General features: G+C 38.5%; 1 protein-coding gene across 1 annotated transcript in view; it reads left to right on the top strand.

Moving 5' to 3' along the window:
• The window catches only part of PTPRN2 (protein tyrosine phosphatase receptor type N2), a 635317-nt gene that overhangs the window by 66727 nt on the left and 540874 nt on the right, over positions 1-27716 (top strand). The window lies entirely within an intron of this gene.

The following is a 27716-nucleotide window of genomic DNA, read 5'->3' as shown; positions in this document are numbered from 1 at the left end:
TTTACTTGAAATATGCAGAAACAGCCTTCTTCTGCTGTCCAGCCTAATTTATTTTCAGCAAGTCAGAAAAGCCAACACAACATATGAATGAAGCTAATGGAATAGTAGGAAAGATGTTTTCTAATAATAGATGAAGATTGTAAATGTGCTATATGAAATAATTTAATTCCCAATGAAGGACAGAGGATGTTTTGAGAGAGATCCTTACAATATGAACAATAGCTGTTAGAAAATATGTGTGTGCGTGATGAAAGGAGGGAGGAAGTAGTTTTAATAGTGTTTTTTGACATGGAAATATACAGCAATATGTAGATCTATAATAAGGGGGGTGTAATTTTTTAAATTAAGTATTTTATATGAATTTTTTGTTTGTGACTTCATATTGTAAAGGAGAAGTTTTGTTTTCCATCAAACACAGAAACAATGTGTCTATTAATAAATGAAGATATTAATAAAGTTTATCTAATGAACATTTAAGATTAAATGAGATTAAATTTCCAGTACTGTTTAACATCAGACAAAGACAAATTTGTAAGAATTCTGTATTGACAATTCCCATGATTGTCACCCAGAAGGGCAGTGACAGATTTCTACAGGGTGAATTTTGCTGACTATCAATATTTTCCAGTGCCTAGGCTGGAGTCTTCCTCAGTGCAAGCAGGTTTAATCAGGTTGAACCACAGACAAGTGTTGTATGTGGCATAATGGGGAATTTAGGCAACAGATGATAGTAATTTCTGTGCTTTAAGGGATCTCTCTATTGAAGACTTTGCTGTCCCTATAACTTCCTAAGTTCTTGCTCTACCTGTTTTCTTAAATTAAGATGCAGTCTGTAAAATCTCCATGTAACACTCATTAGCATGGAAAATTAAATTATGGAAGCTGTATCTTTGAATTTGAGTAGACCTTTTCTGTAGATGTACTTGTATTTTGGCATAACTAACTTAAAGAAACATCAATAATGAATAAGACAGTTGATCAATAACATTTCCTAATGCCTGATCTTGTTTTACAAAAATACTTGCAGGGATTCTGATAATGTGTTTAAGGTAAATGCAACATTTTTCATTCATTTTTGTCCCTCTGGGCTAATGTTGTCTAGGGTGTGTTTTAAATGCTGTCCTTGATGCAAGTGAAGAGAAAGCATTCTTGAGAAAATAAACAGGATCATAGCAAGATCATACACTGAAGTACTAAGAAATGATCAGAATTTACTTTTTTTATATGTAGCAGAAGGGAAGGGAGCCTCTTGCTTCTGAGTAATCCTTCACATTTTTCCAAATGTCCAAACTGCTGCTGATTCACCTGTATCTCTGAAATTTTTCAGAAATTCTGCTATATTAAAATGTGAGCGCTTTCCTGGGTTGAGAGCTCAGGAACTGAAGTCAGTGGAGGTCACTGTGCTCAGAAGCAGAAATTACTTTGTGTATTTCAAGGCTGTGAAAGGGTTTTCCTCCTTTCTTGTCACAAAAGTGGGCATTTCTGAAGTACAGTGTGAAAGTGGGTAAGAAACAGCAGCTGCTTTTCGATAGCATCTTTGATGCATTTGTGATCTGCATATCTGCTTCTGACTCCTGCAGGAAGGCTGATGATTTTGATCTTTTTCTCTGTCTCCAGCAGAGGCAACTAAACTGACCACATTTTCAGAAATAAAACTAGGTTTGCCTACTGAAAACATAAGTCACAATATTTGCTGCCTCATATCTGTCATCAGCTGTAGATTTCAAGTGCATTTCATGCATCAGACTTGTAAAAGCATAACCAAAACACCAATAACTGAGCTATTTCAAAGCTTAAAAAAAAACCAACCTTACTCTTCTTCCCTTCTCATTTCTTCTGAAGAGAGATTTTGACTGAAATATTTAGATAAATTTTCCTTTCCATGAAGAAAAAAATGGTGTTAAAAGAATGGGTTTTGTATTGTTAAAAGCAATGTAATAGAGTTGTAAGATCTGAGATAAGCACTGCTTGCATCTGTTTAGGTCACATGCCATTTTTGCAGGGCAAAGGACCTGCTGCAATAATGATTGTTGACTTTTCTGCCACTTTCCCTCATCGTATAAAGGTCTCTTTTGGCTTGAGTGATGGGTTCTTGCTTTTGTTTGTTTGATAGCTCCAGCAGCATTCATGCAATATTAATTTATTTCCACAAACCTTTTATCAGCTGTCTGAGCTGCACTGACTCATCAAGTGGTTAAAAAAGAACATATTGTTTTATGTTAATTTTAATGGCATAAGCATAAGCCAGGCAAAAAGACTGAGTTAATTTTCCTGGACTCTTCCTCTGCAAAGCCAGAACTTTGAGAGGTAAAGTGACTTAGATGTCATTTATTTATCTTCTGGTACATCATGGCTTCTTTCTTAGGCTTGGAGGAACTGGCATTTTCACCCATCTAAAATGCTTGAAGCTTGAAAGCCTGCAGCTAAAAAGACTTGATGGGAAAGGTGAATATGCCTGTGAGCTGCAGACTCTGATGGAAAGTAATCTGGCATACTATAAGCTTGGAAATGCTTGCCCCCCCCTCCAATAAATGCTGAGAAGCTGTTACAGATATAACAGGAAGCAAATAACATCTTAATTAAAGAAGATATATAGAAGGAAAATAATAATATGATGAATAGTATTTGCAGTGAAGGTGTGTGTAGTGACACAGCTGGGTGGGTAAAGAGGGGCTTTCACATCTTCACATACATTTTGCTGGCTGGGTTAAAAGTTAAAGCAAAAGAGTTTGGCCACGTGTGTAATTTTGCCTTAACAGTTCTGCCTAGAATGTGTTTGTATGATAAGGAAAGAAAAAAGCATCAAGAAGGAATTCTTAGAGGATCTCTGAGACAGAAATCCTTTGCTTACCCTTGAACAGTCTTTGTGTTTATATACTAAATTTAGTACAGCCGGATAAGTAGGAATATGTCATGTTTTATTTTGCATTTTAAGTGATAGATAAAGCAGTTCATGTAAAACATCAGCTTGTATATCTTCCTTGTTGGAAGGTTTAAACAATCTGGCTCCTGAAAACACAAAAACAAAGGCAAGTTCTTATTCTTTCTCATGAAATCATGCTATTGAATTCTAGCAGTGCCGCTGGGAAAGACACCATTGGGTACAGATAAAAGTGTTTGTTTCAAAATAACCATCCCTTGCTGGCCTTTTTCCTCTCTTCATTAAATTGTTTGAACTGCTCATTTAGAAGGGTGGCATTCTTTCCTTTAGCTTTACTCTGCAGATATTTTGCTTCAGAAAGCAGCTTTGTGCTGTGTTTCATGCGGGTGTGGATACCATGATATCTTTGCTCCTATCAACAGATCCTTTACAAATCAGGGCAATTTCATTTATGAAAGAGGCTGTGGCTGCAAGCCTTCTTCCTGCATGAAATCATAATGGGGTTCATGCAGACAAGATCAGATAGTAGAAAACAACTCTGTGAGGCCAACCAAGAAAAGTTAATTAAATGCAGTTGTGGGCGCAGAGTGCATCATTAAGTCAAGCCTGGCTGACAAACACCAACCTTCTCCTCGGAAGACACGGTCTGATGTCTGCAGCAGTGTTTGAAGAAGCTGTGCTTCTGAAAGGCTGGGCAAACAGCACTGCACAGCTGAATCAATACTGCTTTATGTATGCAAGCTGCACTTGTTAGGAGGGACTTAGGTCAGCACGGTGTGTCAGAGGCACCCAGGCATTGCAGTACAAAGTCGTGAACCTTTCCAAGGCCGGATCTCTGCAGCCAGTTCAGAATATTAACGCATTTCCTTCCTCAGCTACAGAGCTCCTCGAACATTTGGAATATAAGTGATTGCTTGTGCTGGTGATGAGCCATAAACGGTAAACATGTGCTACAGATGATAAGGGAGAGAAGTCAGGATCCCTGAAATGGTTTCTTGAACTTAGTGTGTTATGCTTTGAGGTTTTCCAGACCATTGCCTGGTAGGGTGGGATTGCAGAGGGAGATGCACCTCAGCATTGTTTAGCTAACAGATGTCTGCAGCAACATCTGCGTTTGCAAGGCACTGCTCTCCAAAAGCTATTGAATTTTTGTCAAATGACACTATAAATCTGGGCCTAAGCTTTCTGAGCTCTTTCAGTGAGCATCAGTGCTTGTTATAACTAAATTCAGACTTCTGAGGAGAAATGCTAAGTACCTCTGTATGCACTTGCTGTACTGTTTGTAGAGCATTTCTATACTTTTCAAGGATGTGGGGATTCTTCACAAATAACTGAAGTTCAAATACCACTTGATGTAATTTCTTACCTGAATTCTGAAGCAAATGAGAGTGGGTAGATGTTTGCATTAAGAACCTGACCAATTATTTAAATATTAGGATTTACTTCCAGTGGTTCTTCCTTACCAGTTCAAAGAAATAATGGGACATTCTTGTCTGACACTTAATTTTTTAAGATATGCTTTGAATAAGTAATGTCAGAAGTCACAATCTTATGTGGTACTCAAAAAGGAGCAAAGCTTAAAATCTGCCATTGTATAGTGGTATTCTGAAGAGCCACATCTTTAGACGTATTTACGCATTTCATTGAACTGAAATCAAGGGTGAGTTAGCACCTAAACATTCCTGAGAATCTGGGGATATGAGGATGGTGTCTCAGCTATTAGGAATATTTTATAATTTTTAAGGAAATGCACGCACCTATTGAAACATGTCTGTGAAAAAACCCACCAGGATTGAAATTGGCTCAATTTTTTTGTTCCCCACACTTGTTCTTTATTAGGTTATGTGACAGTTGTGTAATGGGAGCAGCTACATGAAATGCAGTTGGTCTGATAGGAAGACTTCAGTTTGCCATTAGCCTGTGTTCTGTGTGTTAGCTCTCACTTCCCCTGAGCTATTTGAGCTATTGGAGGTAAAAAATTAACATTTTAAGTCTTGAGGTTAAAATGTCAGTGCAGTGATGACTTCATCTCCTTTATTTTGAAACAGTGTGGTGGGATTCTTTTCCTCATTGAAAATAGCCCCATCTATCCTCCAAACTGTGTCTTTTTGTCTTGTGTTTGTCTCATTGTGGTGTTAAAACAGATACCTGTGTGATGGTGGGATGATAGAAATGCTCAGCACAACTGGTATTAGAACTGGGGTAGTGATCAAAGGTGAAATTTCCTCTTAGGAAAAGATGTTTGGCATGATAGTGCAAGTGTGGTTATCTACTGCCCCAGCTGTCAATAAAAACTTTTTTGTGGGGAATTTCAAGGTGCAGCTCCTGCAGGGCTGAAAAGCATCACTCAGACTTCTCTGGCAGTGTGCTGTTCAGCACCTGGCATGAGAGGCAGCCATAAATCTCCCACTAGCCATAGGTAATCCTTTATATTCCCATGTCCTGTGCTAGTAAATAAGTTTTGCAGCTGCTGAGTGCTGCACAGTGCTATTTCATGTGGACAGACCTGCTTTTGCTCAGAGCTCAGGCAAGAACTCTGCTGTGCTGTCACAAGGAAGCTTTAGTTCTTCGTGTTGTAACTTGTGGTAATGTATTTTCTTGGCTTCCACAGAACCAGGGCAAGCACTGGAAGAAAATGCTTTAACCAGTGTGGTTTTGAGTGATTTTGGGGGCACTTTGTGTTTGATTCAAGAATTTTGATTACAAGAGTCCACCTCTCTACCAGCAGGTTGGGGGGATGTGGGGTTTGTGTGGTGGAAGGTTTGATATCACTGGAGAATAACTATAGTTATCCAGTATCTCTCTATTCAAAATTGTGCATTTGTGGTGATATAGTGGTTGAATCTCTAAAATATAATGTAATGATCTGATATTAAGTAGGATTAAAATTCTGAAATTTTTGGAGTTGCCTTTTCTTTTTTTTTGAGTCTGTATTTCTCCCTGAAATATTTGAGGTGATGTGAAGTCTTCAGCACTATGAGATGTGCTAATTAAAAATATCCAACCAAATCTTATTTTTCTGCTATTTTTTGGACATGTACTAGGCATTATGTATACAATTTAAGGTAACTCTGAGCCTGCATGTTATACTAGCATGCTAAATGTTCCATGAAAATATGTTTGTGTATTAGAGATACTGTTTTTATTATGTATCTTTATCATGCATCAGTGTGTGATGGACCTTTTTGCTAACTCCTTTTAGGTAAGCTACATAGCAGCACATTCATTGGACATGTTCAGAGATGTTCCCTATTTCACTATTGTATTACACTAAAACAAAAATTAACATTTGAGAGGCCATGGAAAAGTACAGCCTCTTTGATAAAGGCATTAGGGAGTCTCAGTAAGGTTCGAGCCTGATGAATGATGAAACACGAGAGCCTGAAAAGGACAGTGTGGTCTGGAGAGAAGAAGAGAACACCAAGGGATAATGTTCTGGCAATGAGGTGGAAAGCAAATGAATCCTGCTTTGGAGTGACACTGCAGCAGTGTGCCTCTGCTCTAAATCCATCATAGTTTGTCCCCTTCTTGTGTCAAGGGACATTCACGAGCGTGGTTCACTTCATGATGATTAAGGTGTTTGGGTTACAACTTTTGAAAAAAATAGAATAAGAAGCAGTTTTCCTTTAACTGTTCACCTTTACTAAGAAAAAAACCTAACCAAAACATCACCAACAAAGAAAAAGCATAATTTTTTTTATGAACAAAAGGTTGTAATAAAAATTGTAAAAAGAGAAGAGAGAGTTGGCAGTGATGGCTACACAACCATATTGTGATTATTGGGCAGCCCCAGATTTGAGTGAGATAGGAACTTTTCTCCTGGTGTTAAAGGATACCTTCTACTTAGCATTTCAATTGGTTAAAAATGTGTAATTCCAAAAATGAATCACTTAACTGCTTCCTTATTTTGGGTTTCACTATTCCCTGTCAGAAGGGAAACTGGTGTTTGCCTTTGTCCCCCTAAATATCAGTGACTATTGTCTCAGTGTAACAGTGGTTAGTTGGGTCAATCAGATTAATTACTGTGGTACTTTGGTAATTAACTGAGATATTGATGGGAATGTCTAAAAAGACAAACTAGAAAACTTTAAACCCATCCCCTGCTTGGGAAAATTGTGTTTCTTAAAATATTCATGTTGCTTGTGTCTTTCTTTTTGAAAACTCCAGTAATCATGTCTGATAGTACGTCAGCTTAAGACATGAGGTCATGAATCAAATATATTTTCAAAATGTACCAATTTTGCAAGGACATTAATGAATGACTTGACTATTCACTCTGCATTTTCTTGAGTGTGTAGGAGGCAAAGCTGTAGATTTCTTAAGTATATTCTGAATAACATTCTTTTCGACGAGTTTTCAGTTACAAGTTTTTCTGTGCAGAAGATGCCATATATTTTTTTTTCCTGCTTTTCTGTCTTCTTTTCTTCAAATATTCTTTTTAAAATCCTTTCCCCTGTTTGCTACACAAACTGTGCATCAGCTGACTGCTGTTGCATTACGATAATCATTTAGTGAACATCATTTTGGTTTTGACTTCATAGCATTTGACAAGCACTAACAGTCTTTTGACTCTCAATCTGCCTTTAGACAGTAAATATAAAAGGAAAAAATATTTATGGTTTTAAAAGGGAGGATGTTGGGGTCCTGGCTAAGTAGCTTCTCAGAGACAAGACAATAGGAGAAGTAGAAGAAAATCTTACGACATGGTTCACCTGAAAGTGTATCTGCTGCAGCAGAGCAAAAGTGATAAGTCTGCATGAAATAGGGATTTGTTTTGTCTCAAGATAGCTTGTGTGTGAAAAATATATGCAGTAATTATTGACATCCATTTTGTCAAGTGAGAAGCCAAGGAGGAAGGTATTACTTTATAATTTTCTAAAGGAGATGCAATTTATATGCACATGAAAAACATAAATACATAATATACAAAAACAGCTTTTAATTACCATTATTGTTTTGACTAGATGCATTAAAAAGGTTCAACATCGGCTTTTTCAAAAATAAATATTTTTATATAAAGAATGTAGATTTTTTTCCACAGGTTGTATACCTACTACTCAGAGTCCTTGATTTGATTGATTCTTCCAAAATGAACATGTAAATACATCCTCTCTTTGTTCTAGTGCTTAGAACAAATGTTTTGTAATAAAGAACTGTGAGAGGCTTTTATTGTTATATGTCCTCATTTAATAAACAAAAACAACCTGAAAGTGAACTAATTATGGTGCTGTTGATTAACAGGTAAAGACCTGTTAATGAAAAGTCATCCTGCATTATATAACATTCCAAGCCTTTAATTTAAACAGTTTTTTTCATTCCCTCCAATCCTATGGCAACAGCAACAAAAGTTGCTCTAGAGGTAGACAAAACAATAAACATATTTTATGGTCCCAAACTATTTATTGTAATTTGAATTTACTGAAATAGCTTTGGCTGCTGCTTTGCATAAGTTTAGAATATTTGGTAGCTTTTGCTGCTGTGTCAGGGTGTTCCTCCAGCGCCCTGTGTGATTTAAGGCTGGTAACAGCAGTGGATGTTGAGGCCAAAAAAGGGAATACAACAATTAATGTTTGGACTCGTAACTCTTCAAGGTGCAATGGAAAATGCTTTTGATGTAGTGCAGTAAACATTTGTGTTAGTAATGAATTTGCAATATTATCATAAGGTTTAAAATGTGTATCTAATTTATTCTATTTAATGTTAACTCTCTTATGATTATATTTAGACTTTCAGCTCCATTATCTTACTGGGTTTTCCAGAGATAAGGTTGTATCATAGTTTTTTTTCATGGAAGCAGGACAGGTGTGACTGTGAACAGCTGCACAATGTGATTTTTCAATGGCAAAAATGTCTATTTTTGCTTCTCTCTATCTGTCATTGAGCTGAAATTGATATTTTCTCTATCATAAATTCTATAGTAGATGGGAAAGAGGTGTATTACCCAACCAGAAACTATAATGTACTGATGGGGGAAAATAAATTGAGGAGAGTTGAAATCTACTGAAATAGATTTCCTTCAGATTTTTGTCCTGTATTCCTCTCTCTTTACTCCACATTATGCTGCTGCATCTCTATTTCTTTGAGGTTAAGATAGGAAAGGTATTGGGGGACAATTTTATGAATGGATTTTTGGATGGCAAGGCTGCTAATGGTTTCATAGTTTATTGAGCACTTAAAGAAAGCAATCTGCAATACCCAGTCACAGTGAAAGCAGTTTAAATGGCTTCTGTATTTCCAAAATTAAATCAATTTGTTTTCTTTGGAGGAGGAGTGGTTTTCAAGATGGTAGTGTTTTGTTTTTAAATTTTAATTAATTTTCCAGCTTTAAGTAGTAAACTTGACTGCTCCTTGTTTACTGTGATTTAAAACAACCCCAAACCTTTCCAAGTTGTAATAGTCTCCTGTTAATCTTCTGATTTAATCTCTCTTTCTAGAATGTTGGTTCGCTTCACAAGTTAGAGATATGTAGATTTACTAGATTTCTACAATAATTAAGACTTCCTACTTGGCTGACAGCTTGCCTTCATATTAGTGGAATTTTGGTGATGGCTTATGCTGAGTAATTTAATGGAACAAACTGTTCTCTCACTGACAGTACCTGTTAGAAAAGATTCCTCTCAATTTTTACCTATAATTTTGATTGATGTGTTTGGTGAATGACTGCTTTTGAAATATTTGACTTTTCAACTACTTCACTTATTTTTTCCTTAGTTAAGAATTTCTGGGAATAATAGTTGGACAAAAATGGATCAATATACAGTTAAGAAATACCAGTCCTATTCCATGCCTCAAATTCTTTTTTTTTTATTGATTTCAATTTTGTTATGGTAAATCTAAGTTTAGATGTCAAACTTCCACACTGTTTTTGTTACAAATGTTTGAAGTCTTCTAACACTAAGATTTCTCCATTGTCTTTCTGCTCCTCCAGTTAGAGCTCTCCCACCCAAACACTTGAGGCAGAAATTATTATAACTGAAGAAATGGAGAGCTCTGAAAGAAATTTGGGCAAAAAAGGATCCCTCTTTCAGCAGTGTTTTGCTCAGTGGCAAAGGGTTGATGGATGTACTTAATGTTGCAGTACAAATTATAAATCCATGTTCACTAAAAAAGGTAATCAGGCAGGTAGTGTTCATTTCATGTCTCTGGATCCACTAATTCCCAATTAGAAGTCAGGCCTTCTCTCTGGGCTTCATTTCAAATATCTGAAGAGATTTATACTAGCCCCAAAATTTTGGTTGTTCCCCTCCCAAGAATAAGGTCATTTGATTAAAATTTTCTTGTTCTGTGAAACATTACCCTTCACATATGAAGCCAAAAAAGGTTTACTTGTTTCAATGTGTTTTGTTGGTATGGTAATTGAAAATAAGTTACAACTGGCATAGAGGTTAATGGCATATTTTAGAAGGCAAGAAAGCTGGCGCTTCAAAAATGCTATTTTATCTCAAAAATGTGTGGAAAGAATCAGACTAACAGAGAGAATTCTTTTTCTGTCCCCAGGCATCTCTTTGCCCACACATTAACTGATTCTTGACTTCTGAAGAGGCCATAGTGTGTTGGCTTGGGCTGGGCTAGAGTTCAATTTCATCACAGTAGCTGGTATGGGGCTATTTTGGATTTGTGCTGGAATCAGTGTTGACAATTCAGGGATGTTCTCAGTGCTGGTGAGCAGGGATTGCATGGTATCAAGGACTGTCCTGCTCCTCATACAACCCCATGTGGAGGAGTCTGGGGGGCAAAAAGTCTGGGAGACCTCTGGAGCCTGGGACCCAGCTGGTGGGGCTGGCCCCAGGCATGTCCCACACCCCGAAGGGTCATAACCTGGGAGCTGCTGCTCAGGGGCTAGCTGGACATCACTTGGTTGGTGGTCAGAGAGTGTTTCCATTTGTATCATTTATCTTTCTTGTGTTTAATTCTCATGATTTTGTTATTTTTCTTTTCATTACAATTTATTATTGTTATTATTTCAACTATTTAGATGTTCTTATCTAAACCCAGGAGTTTTCTTGCTTTTACCCTACTGGTTCTCTTCCCCCCCATCTTTCTGGGAGGGCAGTGAAAGGCAGCTGTTTGGTGCTTAAATTCTGGCTGCGTTTAAACATGACATGGTTTCACGGGGCTGCAATGGCTTGGGAAGTTAATGTTGTGGTTCCTTCCTGCTTTGCTTAGACAAGATTCCCACAAATGATGCAGATCAGCTGGCTCAAATAATAACTTATGATTTCTCCCTTATGGGGAGAATGACTTCATTAGTTCATCATAGACCAAAGGAAATGACAGTTCAAAATTCTAGGGTTAAAGGGTTTTCATCATGCATTTCATTCATGTACAGTAGTACAGGAATAAATATCTCCCTTTTCTAAACTTGAAAATCTCCACAGTAGATGTAAAAGGGAAGTGGGCATTTGTTAATTAAGCTGCAGTAATTGCAAATTTCAGTGCCACTGCAAGCTGCTTTCTTAGGAGCCATGACAATGACATTAAGCATTTGCTAAACAAAATCCGCTCCTGTATGTTATGCACTTCACATTCTGTTTGCTATTTAAAAGTCATTGGCACAGGTAGAAGATGTTTTATTAAAAACAGTGAATAAACAGAATTTTCTTCATCTTAATTTGGCTATTTTCAGAAGTTTAGTTTTTAGATGAGAAGCAAGTGGAGGCATAAATAGTTTTATTCTTGCATTTTCTTGCCTAATTTTTTTCTAATCTGAACCTGCCTCTTCAAGCAAAGAAATACTTTCTCATCACACCAAAATAAAATCTGATCCCTTTCCACAAAGAAATTTTGTAAGGAGCCATTTATAGAGATCTCCTGCAAGACATTGGGGACCATGTTTTTTTGTCTCTGCCTCACAGAGGTGGAAGTGTCAGTTCTTGCTCCTAGAACAGTAATCTAGAATAATCTCTGCTCTGCCCCCATGGCATCTTGCAGGGCATGGGGAGGCAATATGCAGCCAGGGAAAGGGCAGGAAAGTCTTTAATCAAACTGAGGATCCCCAAATTTATGCAACAGTGTCTCAATACACACACTACAGAGAAAGCTTTTGGATTTAAAAAGTGTATGTAATATATGTAATACCAAATTCCCTGAGGTTGAAAGTTGTGCTTAAGTAATCAGTTATGAAATACCTCTTGTTTTTGAAGTTCTGCAGAATTTAGTCTCATCTCAATTTGTGTCCCCTAGACTGTTCTTTATGTTGTTTGAACTATGCAGGAATTGCTCTGCAGTCTGTGAGCCCCAAGCTGCCTCTTGTGCTGGAAAAAATTGCATGTTACAGCTATATAATCAATGACATAGTCCAAAATCACCCCATTAAAGGAAAAAAAAAAGTGCAAACAATGTGAGAAACTCATATATCTGTGTAGATAGATGATTATGATGATATGTGAGGTTTTCTTGGTGGAAAATAAAAATTAATGCAGGTAATTTATTTTAAAAAGCATTATCCTTTGCTAGACAAGGAGATTTTGTAAGCAGTCTAACATACTTGCAGAGGAGCAGAGCCATATGTCACTGCAGAAGGTTTGTCCTTTGGCTTCAGTAAAATGAGAATGTGAAAGATTTTATTACTTTGGGTGTTAATACAGGTCATAATCAAGATGAAACCGAATTATCTACAGTATCGGTGTGTGAGATAGTGCAGTTCAAGTGGCAGTAATTTTATGGGGGAACAGACTGATTTATTTCTACTTGTTTACTGCCTGTGCCCGTGAGCCGTGCTGTCTGGCAGGGCTGGGGCCGTGCTGTGCACAGGTCTGAGCTTTGTGTGCCCAGAGCTGACTCTCCCCCAGTCTCACACTGATGCACTTGAAGTAACTCTGAAAATATTGATTAGTGGCTGTTTTCATGGAAGGTGAAAAAGAATCCGAGTGAGACTTAAACAACTCATAATTTCATCTTTTGCTGTTGACAATATCTGAATCAACTTTAGCTTCAACTGAGGAATGCAGCTCATTCTCTCAAGGCTGAGAAGGGGATGAGATGTTCCGACTTCAGTTGTCCCTGTAGCAGATTTGGCACTGGGGACAGGGGCAGCAGAAGTTGTGGTTTGCTCTTTCACCTGGGTCACAGTGAGCTCTGTCCCCCAGAGCTCAGCTCAGCGTTGTTCTGCATCTGATCATGCTGTCCTTGCCTTATCAGAGCAGTGTGACCTGGTGCCTTTTCTCCTTGCCAGAGCCTGGGATCCTCCTGTGAGCAGCACTTGCTACTTGAGGGAAGAGAAGACAATTTATTTTGCAAACCATGTGTGGGGATGCTGAAAAGATCCTGAATAGGGGAAAAGAGGTTATTTAGGATTGTGGAGGGCACCTGGAGGCATGCACAGGACAGAAGGAGAGATGAGAGAATCCCGAAGGTTATAAAAGGTTGGGGAAACCTTGGTTTCCTCCAAGCCTCCTTCCCATGTACATCGTCATCCTTCCTTCCCAGGGTGTCACCAGCAGTGAAATTTAGTTTTGCCTCCATAGCTGAGGAACTCTGAAGCACTGAAAGGATCCTCAGAGTTGGGTGAGGAAAAAACATGGAAAGGTGACACAGGGCACCTATGGAGAAAACCTGATGGTGGAGTGGGGGTGAAACCAGTGTAAGTAACTTTTATTTTTTTCTTCATCAAGACTGGCATAAAGAAGCTGTTTCTGTTGGGTTCTCAGACAAATTTACCTGCTGACTTCTGCAGCAGCCAGGTGGGTCAAAGGCACAGAAACTGTTTAGCCTACCAGATCTCTACAGGTAAACACTGGACACTGTTTCCATTGACACTCCCTTATACATTGCTTCCATCCCCAGATCTGTGGAGTTAATTGCTAACCCAAACTAATATTAATTTCAGATATTTGTTCTTTAAGTTGAAAGGAGCCCTCCACACATCTTGCTATATTAGGTCTTGACTTCTGAATCAAGTGTCAGGGAATATGAGTAGCTTAGGCATTTCTAAAATCTTATATGGACCTGAAAGATAAATAATGTTTGTACAACTATGCCTCACCAGCAGTTTTCAAGAAAAAAAACTGTAAAAAATTGGAACCTAATAACCCAACTCCCATTTTATGTTTGAATCAATCCATAATTTATTATCATTTTAAAATATACCAAGTATTTTTTTTTCATCTTTTTATAAGGATGTTTACTTTTATAATAGGGAACTTGCATTTTATGGAGGAAAAGTACAAGGCACTGGGGAAAAATAATTTATGGAGTTGGTTCCTAATTTTATTCCATGAGCCACTGATTGCTCATTTGGTTTAAGAGTGCTTGTGTAAGGAAAGAGTCAAAAGTCTTGGGTGAAGTGAATGAGCTTATGAGCCAGAAGACTGGAAAATAATCCAAAATAGATGCATAAGGAGAAGAAAGTTTCTTTTCCTGAATCTTTTTGTATCCTTTTGAAGTTTTATTCTGAGAGAATAAGAAGTATGAAAAAATAGCAAATTAAAATTTTGTCTAAAGTGAGAGCTTACACAAGAACATGTCAGAAAAGGATGTAACATCCAGCATTTGTATGGATATCCCTCTTGTCCTGCAGGTGTTGTGGGAGGTCAGTTTGGTTTTTTAGCTCATTTGTTTTCCTAGTCAGTCAGCAGAGGAAAAATTATATGATGAGCTGAGGTGGTTGTTTGTATTTAAATGACTTTCACCAGGTTTGTGGGCAGTTGGGGGTCTGTTTGTCACCAGTGCTGGGTAAAGGCAGTAGCAGGCACAGCAGGTTCATTTTCTGTCTGCCTCTGTCAATCGTCACTCTTGTTCAGACAGGTTTAGTCTGCTCTCCTGGCCTCGCCGTAACCAGCGTGGTTCAACAGCAACTGGATGAACTGGGCAATCTCTCAATGCCATTAGCCCCATGCCCTTGTTAGGTTGCTAGGTTAGGCTGAAGGGTGCAAGTAGGGTACAGCTGGTAGCAGGAGAGGCTCGAGTCCCACAATATCAGGACAGAAATTACTGCAAAGAGAAGCATAAATGGAGCAACATAACCTGTGAGTCTGCAGAAAAAAAGCCCATTACTTAAGCAGCAATGTATTCTGTCAGGGGTTGGTGCCAATGTGGAGTGGTGGATGGGTGCCACAGTGGCAGCTCCATTGATATTGTGGGAAATTCTGGATGAATGGATACAGCCAGATGCCAAGTTCTACTCCAGAACTACCTAATGGCCTTCTTGGCGTGTCCATCATTATTTCAGTGGCAGACAATGTAGAACTTGTAAGAAAGAAAGTTGCAAAGGTGAATTCACTACCCTAACAAATTTTAGTCTCTTAAGAATGTCTTGATTTCTAAATAAATGTAGTCTCCTGCTTTAAGGTGAGCTTGAATAACAATAATATGGCTTCAAAAGTATCTTTTAGTACTAAATTTCTAATACTTGATGTGTGTTCTCTTTCTGTTCCTGTGACATAATTGTATTAGTAGATGTAGCGGCATTATGTGTGACAGAAAGGAAGTCCAAAGAAATCTTAATGCTTAAGATTAGCCTGAGAGAGCTAGAAATGCTGGCTAATCTGTCACATATTCAGCCATGTACCTTTCCCATTAAAATTAGTTGGTAGAGAATGGAAGTGAATTGGTGAAATTGGTGTGCAATAGCAAGGAGTAATGACAAAATGGAATGTGGAAATCCGATGGATTCAGGTGTGGTTTTCATAATAGGCAGTAGAGGTAGCAAAGAATTTCATAGCTGCAGAATATTCAGAAAATTTCATAGACCTGTCAGATAACAAAGAAAAGAAAGAACAAAATCACCAGTACTTAGGCAATTCAAAATGGCAAAGTTCTACAGTATTTGTGTGGACACTTGCAACTCTGCAAATCTTTGCTGTTTAGAATGATTCAGCATCAGCTATAAGGGGCAGTAGTGACTGATACTTTATGGTTTGTTCAAAAGCATTTGGGATCTTTTTGTAAGGTGTAAGGCTACTGGTACATCAGAAAAAAATTATGGTTTCTAATGTCTTAGAAATAACTTGTTGAAATGTGATTTTTATTTTTGTGTGTGTCATGCTACTGCTATTACAATAATGTTTATATGTACTTGTAAGTAAAATAAAAATGGACGAATGTGATGTGCAAAAAGTCAAAGAAAGTTGGTATTGAGATGTTTTCTGACTACACAAAAGAGAAGTTACTGTTATGTTTGTGTTATCCATGCATGATATAGTTACTACAGGTTTTGAAAATTCATATTTAAAAGATGTTCTTACCTGGGCAAGATATTGTGGTCTTGGGCATGGCCTCAGCAGATAAGATTCTTTCAAACCCATCTTATTTGTTGTTGTGGCCAGGATTCCCCTTCTAAATCCTAACCTTTGTTTGAGACTCCTGGCTGCTCTCTCCAACCTCCAGATTGTCCTTCCTCATCCTCCCTGCCATCTTTATGAGCAAAAGCAGGCAGCCTGACTGTTCTTACGAGTCTCTGCCTTTTATTTTCCCCTTTCTCTGGTCAGAAATATTGCTAACGTGGAAGCAGCGCTTGTTTTTTCCTGTTCCCTGACTGTTGTGGCTGGATTGTCCATCTCAGTGTCCGTGACTGGTGCTGGCAGGCAGGATGTGGGGTCACCTTTTTACCTTGTACCCTGCAAGGGTCATGTCCTGTGTGGGCTGTGCAGTCCAGAGGGCATTAGGATGAAGAGGGTTGCCTGTTGGGCTTGACACACCTTATGAAAACCTATCTGGCTATTGATGTGGGCCTCTTTCTTTCATCCTAGGAATATTCCAAGCTTTCAGACTTTGGATTTCATTGAAAAAAGGTGGAATAAGATTGATTATTAAGCTGGGTTGTGTCTTCTGCTTGACCAGAGGCAGGTTAATGTGTCCATATGTAGCTTGCATGTGATATTTGTGCCAGCCAAAGATCTGGTGTTGTGGAGTGTGCTGACCTCAGAAACCCCTGAGCACAGAGCTAAGGTGATGCTGGGATTTAAACCCAGCTTTTAAGAGTGTGTCCTGCCTTTCACACAGTTCCATACCCCATGATGATCCAGATGATCAGAAAATCCACGAGTAAAAGCACAAATCCCATTTTTGCTCTGGGGAATGTCCTTTTCCTCTCCTGACCCAGCAAAGACCCAGATTTGCAGCCCATCTCTGGCTATGGGAGTATGATTGCCAGGTGGGCCAGGATTTGTGTTGGGGGTCATGGAGTCATGGAACTGGCTAGTGAAGCTCCTCTGGATTGTGCCTGTTGCTGTGCTGCTGGTGGGAGGCATCTCCCAGCTGCAGGCTGGTGATGTGGCTTTGGGAAATCCTCCTGTGCCTGGAAATGTGCCCACAGCACGAGGCTGTTGTAGCCATGTTCAGAACAGAGCAGAGGAGGTATTTTTCATGTATATTATTTTTCCAGCACCAAACTGAAAACCATCAAAAAGACTTTTGCTGAAGGTACTTTGGGAACATAATTTGGACCATAACTTTACCTTGTCGATAGCCAGTCAATATTTTTGTACCTTTTGGGGGAGAGTTCAGGCTCTTCTTTCCCTCTCCAATGCATAGAGAGGTTTCTTCTGCGTAATAATAATGCAGAATAAAGGACCCGTTTTCAGAGCGTCCAGGGAGATGCAGTGCTCACGTCCAAGAGTATGGCTTTAACAAACTAATTGATTTCTAAAGGAGAAAATACATCAGTGTTCAGTATCCAGAAAATGTACATCTAAAATGACTTATTTGCTAATAATTGTGTATATAGTATAATGGTTGTCTTGTAAGAGATGAGAGGATTGTCTGGGGAGCAGTAGCAGCAGCAGAGCTGCCCTGTTTGCTTTGCAGTTCTCTGACCTGCTTATTAGAGAACATTCTTATTAAACAGATGAATTTATATGAGAGGTGTTTAGGGGGTCTGTTGTTGCTAAGGGTCTGTCAGCACTTTTCAAGGTGTTATGGATATGCACAAACTATTTTAAGTAGCTGCTCAGCCTTGGTCAGTAATAGGCTGAATAAAGCCTTATATGATCAAAATTGTATGTTTTATTTGCTATTTTTTATGAGAAATAGTTGCAAATAAAACTGAAATTCATCAATAATTTTACAGTTTTTAATATTTTTCTGGGTAGTAGTAGAGGGGAAATGAAATATTTCAGCAAAACATTGATAAACAATGATGAATGATTACGAAAAAAAGTGATGTTTTGCATTATAATTATTTAGTGGGGCTTTATTTCATAGTTTTTCATTATAAGAGGACTACTTTTACTGAAAAGGAATTTGTGTAGCAGTACTGTTGTCTTGAAAAAAACTCCAATAATTAATTTTAAGAGAAAATTCTTCACATGAAATTTAAATAGCAAACAGTATGTTCTCCCCCAGAATGAACTGTTCTCTCCTACTGTTCCCTTTCATTAGTCCCTCCTTGACTACTGACCTTTTAGTTTCTGCATTAATGCATCTCTGTCTCTTGGCTCCTCATCAGCCTCTCCCTCTGGTACCCTGCTGAGGCAGACATCCCTCAGAAGCAAGTGCAAGACTGGAGAACAGGGGAGCCACAGCTCAGGAACCAAATATGCTCTGTGAATGTCATTGGAGGGTGTCATGGGTGGGGCTGACTCAATGGCAGAATTCATAGTCTGGGCCATTTTGATAAATCCTGAAACTGCACAAGGAGAGGGAATTTTGAAGCTCCAGTTTAAAACCACAACAAATCAGCCACCTCTCCCCACAACCCATCTTGGTTCAGTTATTTAAGAAAGACTTGATGTCTTCTGTTGGCTGGGGGGAGGAGGGAAGGGGTGGGGTTTGGTCATTTTTCATTAATTTGTTTGGCTTTTGGTTTTGATTTTCATAGAAAAGCAACCTATTAAAAGGCTGCAGAGCTGAGTTCTTAAAACTGAGATTGTTACAGCATAAGAGCAGCATAACTGGCCTTTAAGTGTTCAAAGGTAGCTGGAGCAAATGGTACCAGGTAAATCTTTTTAATTGTGTGTGTTTGGCAGTTACACGTGCAGCAAGTGGAGCCTCTCAGAAAGGCTTGTCCACCCTAGGAAGGCTTCATCTTAATACTGATGTGTTACTTATTGGTAATTCAGCACCGATAGGTGTAAATTACTTTGATGTAACATTTTGCTGACCCTGCTTATATCATAGATGAGCAGATGGTATGGAAAACATTTTGTACCTGTGCCAGAGAAAGGCAACGAGACTGAAAAGTAAACCTAGGGCTGAGAGGCTTGGGCGTGATGAGCTCACTGTGAGCATCTCTGGATGAGCTGACTGGAGAGCAGCCCAGGCATCGTGGCTGTGCAGCACCTTTCCTCAGGAGCAGCAAATCCTGCAGAAGGCACCAGCTTACAGGCAAGGAACTTGCCAAAAGAGTTGGAAAACTGACAGTGAGCTCTGACTGATTTGTAATGGTGTGAGGAGGCTGTCAATTAACACCCCATCAGTCACAGGTGCCAAAGGAGGAGTGGATTCAAAAGGGTAGTGGGTCATTTTGGGCTTGTCCTTTTTTACCATGACTTGCCTTTATTTAGCTGTGTATGTGAAATCCAGGGGTTTCAGTGGGGAAACTTTGTTCTTCTAGATGCCCTGATGTGGTAAGTGTGTTTTCAGGTTTTGAGGTGAGGATTCAAGTTGGTGTTTTTTGCTGGCAGTGATGCTAGATATCAAAATGCAGCTCTCTAGCTAGCAGTCAGGCGGTAGGAGAGCACAGAATACAGAAATGAGTAGTTTGATTCATACTAGCACAAGCGTGTAATGGGCCAGGTTTCTGCAGTGCCAGTATGTGTTTATCAAAAACTTGTTCAGGTGTGTATCAGCACAAAGTTATACCAGGTATGTGTCATATATATCAGCAGAAATGGAGAGTGTGTCATAACCATTAGAGACCTCACTCAAACCACATGGGAGAATATTTACTGCTAAGGCTGTTGGAATTGCAACCCCTGCTTATACGTGTTCATTTATGACTGAATCTTGCACTCAATCTTGGATGCTATAGTGGAAATCCACAAGGAAATACTGCTTTTGAATTCACAAAAGTTTTATTCAGCAAGAAATCAGTTCACAGCCTCTATAGCTACATCGAGATGAATGGGGAAAAAATTATGAGTGAGGAAATAGTTTTAGAGGGATAAAACACTGTTTCATAACACATAGATACAGAGGACTGGCTTAAGGAGTGTAACCTATATGAGTTTTATTTTTTTTCAGTGTTTGACATAGCACATAGAATCTTTAGGTGCAATGTTGTGTTTCTGAGAGATACTTTGAAGAGCTACAGCAGTCATATTACCATCTATATAGTAAATGCTTTAATTTGCAATGCTTGCTCTCTTAGTAAGACACTTGAACTACATGCAAATGCCTAACAGGGGTTGTTTCCACCTTCCAAATTCTCTTTCATGGGATTATTGCATTGCATATGAAGAAGAAAACTGTAGAGCAGAAGTGAGGAGGTTGTACTTTTAGCATGTATAATGTATCTTTATGAAGTTTGGTAAATACCTTAAATGAGAAAAATATCGTGGATCAATCCATCTGAAACCATTCATCTCAATTTACAATGAGAAAATTAATTGTGCCAAACATGTAGATACTTTTGTGACAAATTCAGATGTTCATTTGTTTTGTTTTGTGTTTTTTTCTCAACAGAAAAGTTAAAGATTTCGTTATAAGCATGTAGAGGATTAATTCCCTGTCCATTTTACTCTGTAAACAGCACAAAAAAATGAGCTGAGGAAACAATGCACAGTGCAGTCTGAGGGGGAAAGTCTTCTGTGAAAGAAATTTCACAAAATTAAGCACTTCGCTGGAATTCTATGAATACTGTGCTACATTCACTAATTTCAGACCTTCCTTTAGATTTTCTATTTACCTTTGCAAAGTAAGCACACCAAATTATATCAGCAACACACAAAAACTTTTGTTTTAATTTGTTTTCTAGCAAAATTAAAGTGACCATACAGATCTTGAAACTGGATCCTGTGCAGATTCATGGTGTCGTTGTGTTGTACTTGACATAAGCAGCTCTCCTCAGAGGTGAATTTTAGGGTGCAATTCACCACTGGGGTGAATTCCTGGGGTGATTCCTGTCTCATCTTCCTCCCCAGCCTTGAGCACCTGTGTAGCCTTTCAAGCAAGGCAGACACCCTGGTTCAGCAGCCAGCACGGTGGCCCCCCTTGGCCACTCGGACCATAACCCACAGCACCAATGTGATGGATGGTGAAAATGGCATTTATTGCAGGAGAATTTAACATTTTATAACCTAGGGTCACTATGTTACTCCCATCTGCTTTTGTCACAGCTAGGTGCTATTGGCTAATTGCAGGAGGCCTTACTATCCTAATGGAGGGGTGGGGTTACTAACTTTCCGTAACACCCCGAAATCTTCCGAGCCGCCATGCCCTACTGCTACACAGCCGGAGTTCTCCTTGGGTCAGACCCTTCTCTGGTTTTAGGGCTCTTTGGGATTCAGTATGCTTGCCTGGTGGGTAAGGACCATGCCTGCACAGATATGTGAGGGAGGCATCCACAAAAGGCTGTTTGGGGAGCAGGGAACACTGCCTGCAATTTTTCCTTACCTGTGAGGCCAAGCAGCTTCCTTATTATCTCAGCTCCAGAGCCAGAATTAGTTTTCCATGCTTTGTGGTCATTTCAGTTTGGCTCTCACTGCAGAGGTCTGAGCCATGGCCTCTGCTCCTACTATTCTGCAACCTCATTTGAAATAATGGAGTTTAATGAACTTGTCTGTGTTGTGGTTCATGCGCTGCTATGGCAAGTGTGGTGTTTGAAATGATCAATTTTTCCACATTAGAAACTAAAAATATAAATGAATAGAAGGTCAAAATAAAATTATTCTGTTGTTTTTGTTGGTTGGTATTTTTATTTTTTCAGAGGAGATAATTAAGAGAAACTGGAGCAATAAATCAAGTCTTTACTATCTTTTATTAAATGTGTTTGAGTCAGCAACCTAAAACACAGTTGGGAATGTGGAAAAGCTCACCATTGTCTGTAATAATAAACTATTTTAGCTGGACTGCATTCTTCACAGAGTAAATATGTCCTTTTAATGATATCATTAGGGAATAAATAGTAGTACAATTAAAAAAAATCTAATGATTCCCCAAAAGAGGAGCTTTTTTCTAAAAAAAAATAAAAATAAACTGGATAAGTACATAAAAATAAACTTGAACTTCTATGCAAGAGTTGAGCTTTTTTGTTTACAAACAAGGTACTGTATTAAACTTTCTCTGCTTTGATAATATATGGAGGTTTAATATTTGCTAGAAATAGATTTTGTTCTTGTTGCTTAAATTTGAGTTAAGTACGCAAAATGGGAGATAACTGAAATTCTTTTGAAATGCTTCACCTCACAGATCTGCTAGCCTGGTCCTAGCAGGAGAAAGAGCCAATGTGTGTCCATGCAATGAGTGTTGGACTCATGGCATTTCTATGAAGGCTTTACGTGGCTTCCAACTTCTAAAAGTTCAACATGCTTTTAAAGAGATTATCCACGGGTGTAATTAAATTACATAACCATTTTGGTGTGCTTGACTCACTGTAAGGTGTGTGGTGTAGGAGGATGCACTTAGCTGGCTACTTTTATCTTGCAGTGAGTAAGGCTTGTAAAGGTAAAAGTCTAGTGCATAATTGGAACTCCTGTGGGTCAGAGTTTGGGCAATGAAATGGGCCTGAGACTTTGGCCAAGCTTCAATTTCAGTAGTATTGGAATAGGTAAATATATAGTTTTAAAGTGGATTTTATGGTTTCATTTGAATTTTGAAGAAAGTTTTGGAAAAGATTTTCAGAGAGGATTCAGGCTAATTAGGGCTGGATTCAGCTGATCTTGGGTATGAAAAAAATAAATCAGTCTCTGTCCAGGCATTTGCCGATCTCACTGCTACCCATAACTCTAGCTGGGATTGTTAAATGTCATATGTAGGGGAAGTTGTTTCTGTCCTCTAAAGGTTGGACAGAACTCATCAGATCACTTTCCTATAAAGCAGTAGTCTTCATGTTTCAGGTTGTTAAGCCCTAGTACAATGATATAATGAAAAACCCAAAATCCAGGTGTCCTAGTGTGGGAAGTGCCAACTGTGCAATGCCTTTTACTCCTGATACGTTTTGTAGGCTCTGGATTGCTTCATTATAGTGCCAAAAATGAAATCTTTACAAATATTACAAAATGGTTATCATTAATCTTCTTTGGAATTATTTGAGTTCTTCTGAAATAAAACCTGTAAAATTTAATAAATGAAAAAATCTTGCTGGTAATGCAAGGGACAGCCATGCCAAAGCACAAACCTTCTGAAATGAAGGGTCAGCTTTTTCTCTCCTTTATTTTAGATTTTTAATTTTCAGGGAGGGATGCCTTCTGGCAACAGAAAGAAGTGCAGGTGTACAGAATCATAATTAAATTTAGCAAGGTTTGCATATTGAATGACCAGGTGTTGCAAGCAAAAAAACCCAACCCAAACACTTAAAAATACCCCAGCAAATACATGTATAAACACAAAGTTTATATAGAAATTAATAAATTTTTATTTTTTATAGAAGCTCAAATTAAAAAAAAAACAAAACAACTCCTTAACTTCCTGATTTTTTTCTTTCATTTTCAATAAATTAGGCTCCCATATTGCAGCTGTTTTTCTTCCCAAACAGACAAAAACTCAGGTTCATGCATAACTCAAGAAGGCAGGGATGACACTGAGCCAGAACTTAGTTCTGCTTTACTGATAATAGAGCTGACAGTTAAGAACAAATCTACAGAATGTAACTGCACATCCTTTAACCAAGCAGCAAGCTGAACATCTGCAATGAAATTGGCATCTAAATTTAAGTTAAGTAGTAGTCTAAGTTCTCAGAAAGCAAATTAGGAAGCTAACTAGATCTGTAATTGCAACAGAGATTGTAGTGAACACAGAGATGGACTTAGGGATTTGTGGTTTGTTGTTTGGTTTTTTAAAACAATTCAATAGTAAGCAATTGTAAACATGTGAATTTGCAGGGATAGTACGTGTTTATATAAATGAATAATCAACATAGTCACATCTTGCACGCTTCTGTGTTTTTACTGTTCATACAGCTCCAGTAGCAGGGGAATCCAGTCATGCAGTAAATACAAAACAGGTGGAAGGAAAAGGAGCTTTCTTGCCTCCTTCCAATGGACATAGAAAACAAAAGGAGACAGGCAGGGATTCTGAGGATGTGGAAAGTATAAGAAAAACCAAGCAGTAATAATCTAATATACTTTGAGAATACAGTTGTTTAAGCCAGAATGTGGGTCTATGAAGCTTTTGTTGATTTTTCTTAACTTCTACTTCTTCAATACTTCTAAATATATTAATTAAATTAACTTAAAATAGCAATTATTTCAACCTGTTCATGAAGGTAAATTTTTCTAGTTATGTAGAATGTAATTATCTTTTCATGTTTTGTGCTCTGTCTTGCCTTCCAGGATCTTTTGTGAAGTAAAGAAAACTCACCTGTAATGTCACTATTATTACTATTAAGGGAATAAAAATTCCCAAAGGGCTTTAGGGATATGAATCCAGTATAACTATTGGGAGAAAAAAATCTAACCATGATATAAGTTCATTTGACAGATAGATATCTGTTTTTTGAATTACACCACAAAAATATTTTGAAGTAGGAGCTAGGAAAAAAGTAGGAATATGGCTTGATTGGTTTGGCCTTGAACTAACAAGAAAGTGGTATCCTTAACACTCAGGGGAAACTGGATATTCTCAAAGAGGGACATAACAGATTCAAAGGAGAAGAAGGAAAGAAAAGGCTGGAAAGCCTCATCCCCTGCTCTTCCTCTAACAAACTGGGTACAATTACTAATAAACTCCCAAAATGTGCTACTGGGACTGGGAGGCAGGGTCGGGCGAAGAAACCATAAGCCAAACATACCTGACAGAAACTTCAGTAGTTCTATAAACTTCTTATAAATCATTATCACCGAGCCCAGCACAATAACCATTCTAATCCGTGCCCCTCTACTGGGAAAGAGGGCAAAGACAGGTATTAAAACCTCAAAAACTTTTAGGGACCAGATCGACATGAAGGCTTCCACCCCGAGAGATATTATGTATCCAAGTAACATGGCTGCTGACTGCTTTATCCCAATACAGAATAAATACAACCAACAATCAGTACAGGTTTTTCCACTTTCTCTTGCCCCACGTTGGGCGCCAAAAACTATATTTGTCCTAGTTTAGGGCAAATTAGGGAGGAAAACTCCAAATGGGGATTTCCCCAGGGAAATGCCCCTCTTCACTTTCTGGTCCGGGAAAAGAGAGGAAAAAAAAAAAAATTCTTTGGAGAGAAGTGGAAAAAGCTGTTTATTTAACAGAAATTGAGTAATATTAAATAATAGTAATAAAACCTCTTGCTGTTCGATGGGGTGGCAAATCTAGGAAGAAAAGTCCTTTTCATGTGGTGAAGCTCGGCTCGCTCAGGTTCTTATCAGTCCCTCCGGCGCTGGAAAGTGCCGAGGCCCAGGCCCCGGTGGGCCACAGGCTTGTGAGCTCCCGGGGTTTGGCTGGGTGTTCAGTCCAGAGCAGGCTTGCACAGATCCAGAAAAAAAGGAAAAAACAAAAGTCCGGGGAACTCTGCCTCAGCTAGCTAAAACTAACTAAAAACCAGGGAGAAGCTCTGTCCCGCTGTCTGTCCGTGCTGCAGACACCACAGTCCAGGAGCGGGATGTGTGGGAGTGATGTTTTCTTTAACACAAACTGCGGCTTCTTCTACCCCCCTCTCTTGCTCTCAGAGTCAGTCTTAAAGGTGCAGAACTTAATATATAACATAAACCAGACGACTGGGGATACCAGTATCATAAAGTCACCCCAGGACACCTGAGCTAGAGTTGACCAATGTCAGACTAGTAATGAACTGGATTTTAAAGTAGGATTCAGCTTTATTCTGTTTAGAAAACAATTAGGAAAAAATATATAATTCTTTTCCTAAAACCAAATAATTGTGAATGACTCAGGTAATGGTCAGAATGGGTTTTTGATGATGGCTGTTTTTGTTCTTCCAAGCACCCAAATGGAAAAAAGTGCTTCTCAAAGGGGAAAGGGCTACTGCAAAGCTGGTGAGGACAGGTCTCCCAGGCAGGTCTTCAGTAATGGATACAGGGGCAAAGAGCTTGATACAGGTTTTACTCCGGCATTATGGCAAAAAAAGGTTACACATGATTCATGAGGAGAGAGAGTAACTTGGAGACTTGGGGTTTGGCTTTAACTTTAATCAAGTCTAATGATAAGGCCACTATGAGAATGCTGCATAAAACTGCCATGCTAGCATTTTAAATTGCTGTCAAAAATTGAAATGGAGACAGACAAGTGTAGCTGAAATGATTTTAAGCTAGAGAAAACAATAAAATACATAAAATTCAGTTCATTAATTTTTTAAAGGAATATTGTGAGATTGCATGACTATGTTGTGTGATAGTATTTTAATGCTCAGCATTTAGCACACATTAATATCTCTTCAAAGAAAGAAGAGTCTAAATAAGAATTGGTGGGTAAAGACAGATTAGGTAAATAGATTATTTATCATTTGTCTTCAAATAACCCTCATTGGCTTGTCTTTTTTTATTTTTATTTTTAAATGTATTTGAGTTGAATGTGTATTTTCTGCAATTTTGGGCAGTTGATAAGAAGAGAGGAGTGAAGCTGGAGTCTGAGAGGCATGAGCAGTTTGGTTTAAATGTCCAAGTCATCTCTTCTGGCCTGAACTCTGGCTGTTCAATTTTCACAAAGCAAAGGAGCAGTTTGGGTCACTTGCTATATCACTGCATAGGAGCACACAGACTGCAATTCAGGAATAAAGGTTTCTGTAACTGCACTAAAGGACATTTGGAATATAATTTTGGAACAAGACAAATGATGCTCTGCACTGTTTCTGGCCTGTTTCTGAACTGCATACAACTGTGGGTGACATGGCTTGTTATGGAGTTTGAGCCACCACTGTAATTCTTAACATGGCCCTAATCAGATCTGACCACCTCCCATCTAACTCAATTCCTAGAGCAGAGCTCTTGAGTTCATCCTAACCTTGCCATTGACAGCAGGGCTGCACTTCACAATAACGAGCATGGGGGAGGATTTTTGAAAATACCCTGAGCAGAGGAGATTTGAAAATACCCAGAGCAGAAAGACTAGGAGATTACAGTCCTGGGTCACTTTCTAAAGCATTCCTCTGCTCACTGCTTTCTTTGGAGTGAACACTTATCCTGGCCAAGTCTGGTATCTCACTTTTGGATGCATTCTAGTCAGGTTTTCTAATTAATCTTTCTGCATAAATTTTGTCTCAGAATAATTTATGGGTTTATTTCAGCTTTCTTGCCATGCTAAAAAGTCTGGATTATGTATGATAGCCACTCCTAGCCTAGTCCATTCAATTATGCTTTGTTGAAAAGAAATTTCCACTGATGAGAATTTTATTCCAGAACACCGATGGCATAGGCAAGTTACAATCTGACATTCCAGTTTCAAAAACATCTTTAACAGTTAAAAAAGTAGGTATGTATGTTTAATTTCCTTTGCAAAACTAGTGATGGGTTTTTGAAATTTTTCATTAGATCTAATGGGTGAACTGTGCTCTCTTTTTTCCTTTGGGTACAACATAGAGATTTAAGTTCATGGTTGAACTGCAAATTTGTGATGAGTACTAGGACTTTCTGAAGATGAGAGCTACTTCAATTTTCTATTTAAATTAGTGAGAGCTGAGTAGGGAGTGAGATATTAGAAGAGAACCTCTAAGTTTATAAGATTTGATGTAGTGCTTACTGAAGGTGAAGTCTACCCAAAATAACCCGGTGTATTTCAGGGACTGTTTTTTCTGCATTGCCCCAAAGAAGGATTGTGGTCAGTGTGTTCATGTCAGCATACAGAGGAGAAAGGATAAAGCCAGAGA

Source organism: Poecile atricapillus, chromosome 2 (genome assembly GCF_030490865.1).
Source record: "Poecile atricapillus isolate bPoeAtr1 chromosome 2, bPoeAtr1.hap1, whole genome shotgun sequence".
Taxonomy (NCBI): domain Eukaryota; kingdom Metazoa; phylum Chordata; class Aves; order Passeriformes; family Paridae; genus Poecile; species Poecile atricapillus.
This window is presented reverse-complemented; position numbering and strand designations above follow the sequence as displayed.